Source organism: Dama dama, chromosome 5 (genome assembly GCF_033118175.1).
Source record: "Dama dama isolate Ldn47 chromosome 5, ASM3311817v1, whole genome shotgun sequence".
In the NCBI taxonomy this organism is placed as follows: Eukaryota; Metazoa; Chordata; class Mammalia; order Artiodactyla; family Cervidae; genus Dama; species Dama dama.
In genome coordinates, this window is record NC_083685.1 from 64,385,449 (window position 1) to 64,390,864 (window position 5,416).

At 38.9% G+C, this 5,416-nt stretch overlaps 1 non-coding gene across 1 annotated transcript; it reads right to left on the reverse strand.

The window, feature by feature from the left end:
* Window positions 1-3,384: 3,384 nt before the first annotated feature.
* Window positions 3,385-3,456, reverse strand: TRNAC-ACA (transfer RNA cysteine (anticodon ACA)). The gene has a single exon. It is a non-coding gene; the product is annotated as a tRNA-Cys (tRNA).
* Window positions 3,457-5,416: the final 1,960 nt, after the last annotated feature.

Here is a 5,416-nt window from a genome sequence, read left to right on the forward strand (position 1 = left end):
GTGATGTCTCTGCTTTTTAAAATGCTAGGTTTGAAAATAAAATAAAATAAAATGCTAAGTTTGTCACAGCTTTTCTTCCAAGGAGCAAGCGTCTTTTAATAATGGCAAACCACTTCGTGCCTTGAGAAGCCCATGAACAGAATGCACACATATACCTACATAAATAATACATGGTATTGTTTTCTGTGTGTGTTTACTTTAAAAAGGCAACATGCTAAAAATTTGATTCTCTTTCTTATTTTTCTTTTATCCAATGCTATGCTTTTGCATTCCATCCTGTTCTTGTATATAAATCTAAGTATGACAGCTGACGGCTTACATATTACCACATCTGCCCTGTCCCAGTGATGGACTCGTGGCCAACTCCAATTCTTTGCTGCAGGGAGTATTCTCAGAGCTGTCCCCTCACAGATTTGTGCCAGGCTGGTTCTGGGGTCTACACCAGGAGCAGACTGCTAAGGCAAAGGATATGATCCTTCCTCCAGTAGTTTAGGAGGGTTCCCATTTCCCTGCATCTCTTTCAATACTTGGTACTAATAAGATTTCCAATTTTTGACAACCTGATGATTTTGAAGTGGATCACACTGTCATTGAAATTTGCATTTCTCTGATTACTAGTGAAATGGCATCTCTTCGTATGCTTCTTAGCAATTTGGATTTCTCCTCTGAACTGCCTAAATCCTTTGTCTGTATTTTTCCTATGTGGGTTTCCTCTATTTTTCTTGCCAACCTGCAGGATTTTCTTGGGGCATTAATTCGTTATTGATTTTTGGACACTGCAAACATCTTTCCCCAGTGCCATCTGTCATGTAGGTTAACTGTTCTGAGTTGAAATCTTTACTTTTGATGTAGTCATACTCATCAATTTTCCTCTTATGGTTTATGTTGTTTTGGTCTTGGTTAAGAAATTCCCTACAGATCTCAGAGCCACAAATATATTCTTCTACATGGTCTTCTATAAAATGTGCATCTTTTCCCTACATTCTTAGGTCATTAATCCATTTGGAATTTGTTTTTGTATATGTTGTAAGATAGGAATCCAACTCCCTCCCCACCTCCCCCCCCCCCCCCATTATGAGTCAGTTTTCCCAACCACGTCCATTAAATGACCCATTTTCTTCCCACTGGTTTGGGAAGAAGTTCTACTGTACACAACTTTCCCATGGAAACACGGGTCAATGAATAAGCTCTCTATTTAAGCACTTTGGCCAGTTTTCATGTTCCTACAGTGCTACCCCACGGTTTTATTATGGTAGTTTTGAAATACATCTTCATCAATATGTTTTCTTCAATGGGAGAGAAGCTAGGGCAGCAGTTACTAGACCAAGAAGTATATGTAATCCCATAGTCTCTCTTATTCTTATCCGAGCCCATCATTTTCACACTGGGTCACCCATGGGAGAGTACCCTACATGTGAATGTTATCCTTAATGTATATCAAAATGGCGGGGGGGGGGCGGGGAGACTAACGTATCTGTGCAATCGCCTGTTTGCCCCGCACAATTCTTTGGAATTCAAATTGTATGTCTTTCAAGATAAGAAAGTCAATATTTTTTACTCTTAATCTTGAAAGTTATTACCTTTGAAACCCATAAAACAATTCTTCTATGGAAATGAAAGATCTTCAGAGATGACTTTACTGGGTCTCCAAGATTCACAAACAGGGTAAAATGGATGAAGCCACCGAGGGGCAAAGCACTTAGTAATGTGCTCATTCCAACAACCAACCTATAGTGGAACTGAAACTACAGCCCAGATCTCCTGAGACTTCCTTGTCAACTTTACAAATAGATCCAACATCTCCTGTGTGCTAGATATCACTGCATGGAATAGGAAAATGAATAAACAAATATGGTCTCTGCCAAATATTAATCAATCAGTGACTGGTCTGGAACCTGGGGTGTATACTAATTCACAAAAGGATGAGCCTATTATGAAGTTGGACAGTTTTTAGTCCATCCTATCTACCAGAGGCCAATTCAAATACATTTTACACAGACCAGCTGGCAATCACTAAAAATTCTGACTAGATATTGCCATGTTGGATTTACTGGCCAAATATAGGCCTTGCCTCTAACTCAGATGAGACAAAACAGCATGCCAAGAATGTCCTTCCAGAACGGGAATGAGCCTAAAACTGCACTAGAGTTTCAGGATACTTGCAGCTAAAGAATTTCCAGATAAAGGAAAGCACAGAATATTCAGGTACAGAGGGGAAAAAAGGAAGGAAAGAAAGAAGGGAGGGAGGGATGGAGGGAAGAGGAACGAAGGAAGGAAGGGGAAATAAAAGAAAATAGAAATAAAGTGAAAAGGAAAAGCTGGGATTCAACTGGGAATATCTAGGGGGAAAAGATAGCATGTAACAGAGACACCACACAAGATCCTTGTCTCTTCAACATCCCTGATTTCACCAGAACCCAAATTACGCCAGCTAAAAGGCAGCACTTCAATGGCACAAACAGGCTGACACATAAAAGCAGTCAATAATTATTAGTATTTTTTAAAGTAATTATTGTTTAGAAATAATGGAACCAAGGAGTGAGTCAAACTATCACCTACAAGCATGAAATAAACTGAATATTGTTCACCTTGTTTATTTTTTGTTTTTCCTTAAGTCCTATTCCTGAAGGAATTATCCCATTTAAAAATAATCCATGTAATGTAGATCAAAGCAAAAAATAATAATAACAAAACTAAAGCTAAGGAAAGGAAAACCAGTTTAATGTTGGCTTTTAAAATTTCAGCATATTCATCTTTTGAATTCTAATTGTCTTCAAAATTAATCAAAATCATCTGGTGGACCAAGAGTAACAGGAACAGATATTGAGAGTTTATTAAAGTTTAAAAGCTGGTTAAATAATGGTGTAACATATCATCTAAGAGTTCAGAGCCTAGTGCCACACTCATTGGTTCAAATCCCATCTCTTCCACTGAAATAGCTATGAAAGAAAGAAAGTGAAGTCACTCAGTCGTGTCCAACCAGGCTTCTCCATCCATGGGATTTTCCAGGCAAGAGTACTGGAGTGGGTTGCCATAGCTATGAAGCTTTGGGCAATATTTTTAACCACTCCGGGCTTCAGTTTCCCCTCAACTGCAAAATGAGAATGGAAATTGAGCCTCATAGGATTCTTGAAATTATTCAGGGAATTAATACATGGAAAATCAATCTGAACAAATAAGAAGTCAACAAACAGCTATTATTAACAGCACAACAGTATCATCCCATGTCTATCTATCTGCCTAGAAAGTGAGTGAAAGTGAAGTCGCTCAGTCGTGTCCAATTCTTTGCAACCCCATAGATGATAGCCTACCAGGCTCCTCCATCCACGGGATTTTCCAGGAAAGAGTACTGGAGTGGGTTGCCATTTTCTTCTCCAGGGGATCTTCCCAACCCAGGGATCGAACCCGGGTCTCCTGCATTGTAGGCAGACACTTTACCATCTGAGCCACCAGGGAAGTCATCTGCCTAGAAAAGTCTATAAAAATAGACCATAAAATTGTAACAGTCTTTATCTCTGGAAGGTGAGATTATGGATTTTTCTTCTTCTTTCTGTTTATCAGCATGTCTCTAATTTTTCTAACCATGAAAATATATTGATTCCATAATAAAGAGGAACAAGTTCTTTTTAATTTTTGACAACAGATCTATGAGATGGGTAGGGGCTGGGGAGAATTGGACATACCTATAATCAAGAGTTACCTGCAAATACACAATCTAGCAAAGAGGCAAAGTTTTGAGTTTTAGCCCCAAATAGGGAATTAGGGGGCTGATGAGGTGAGAAAAAAAAAAATGGAGAGTGAGATTCTTCTTGGAAATTTTGTTTTGTGCTCAAGGTTAAGGTTCAATACAGCAGCAAAATGAACAAAGAAATGAAGTACCGTGAGGGGTCACAGGCGCAAACATCAACTGGGTCTGGAGTTTTGAAAGGCATTGGATAATTTCATGACCATTAATAACATCTGCAGTCCTGCTGGGCAGACTAATGGCAGAGGTAATTAGAGCCTGTGCTCCAAGACAGATGACTGCACGTCAGAGAAGAAGAGCGGGGCCAGGAGGGGCGGGGCCGAGGGGCAGGGCCTTGCCCGAAAGGACTCTCCCTACTCACAGCAGAGGGATGCCCCGGACTGGCCTCTGTGGGCAGATACTTATCTCACAAAGCAAGCAGTGGGTGTGGCTTGGATATGGATATAAAACTGCCCCGCACTAATATCCTGCAGTGAAATACTGCACACTTCACATACCCAGGGTTTAGGCTTACAAACATACATTCAGTTCGAAGAATTTGTGAAATCCATCAATTATTAACCCAGCAGGTACCCAGCGGTGATTATGCAATAGAGGGACGATTTACCAGTCACCCAAATTAAGAAGAGATCATTTCAAGACACAATCTTCCTTCAAAGACAAAGAGAACAATGGGTTTCATGTGAATATTTTGGTATCTCCTTGTCTCTATACCAGCTTGCATTGTTCAGTACTTTAATGAAGACGACTATATTATAAAATGAAAACATATGTTTTCAAAGTGAAGGTTTCCATCTAGATAAGTCTCAGAACAAATCCTTCCCTCCACAAGGTGTTTCACCATAGAGAATGCTAAAGGAGAGCACTTGTAATGCCACTTAGAAGTTTGTCCCAGTAATTTCACCTAAGCAAAAAGTAAATTAAATGACTATATCAGGAGACTTCTTTTCTTTTTCAAAGAAAGTTAGACCTCCTAGAGTAATGGAAATGAAAACAAAAATAAACAAATGGGACCTAATTAAACTTAAAAGCTTTTGCACAGCAATAAAAACCACAAACAAAATGAAAAGACAACCTACAGAACAGGAGAAAATATTTGCAAATGATGCAACTAACAAGGGATTAATCTTCAAAATGTACTAAACACTCACCCAGCTTAATATCAAAACAACAAACAACCCAATCAAAAAATGGTGGGTGGAAGATCTAAATAGACATCTCTCCAAAGAAGACAGACAGATGGCCAAAGACATGTGAAAAGATGCTCAACATCACTAATTATTAGAGAAATGCAGATCTAAATCACAATGAGGCATTACCTTACTCCAGTCAGAATGGCTATCATCAAAAAATCTATGAAGAATAAATGCTGGCGAGGTTGTGGGAAAAAGAGAACCCTCCTACACTGTTGGTAGGAATGCAAATTGATACATTCACTATGGAAAACAGAATGGAGATTTTTTTTAAATAACTAAAAGTAGAGCTACCGTATGATCCTGCAATTTCACTCCTGGGCATATATCAGGAGGAAAACATAATTTGAAAAGATACATGCACCCCAATGTTTATAGCAGTACTATTTATAATTGCCAAGATAAGGAAGCAACCTCAGCGTCCATGGACAGATGAATGGATAAAGAAAATGTAATATAAATATACAATGGAATACTA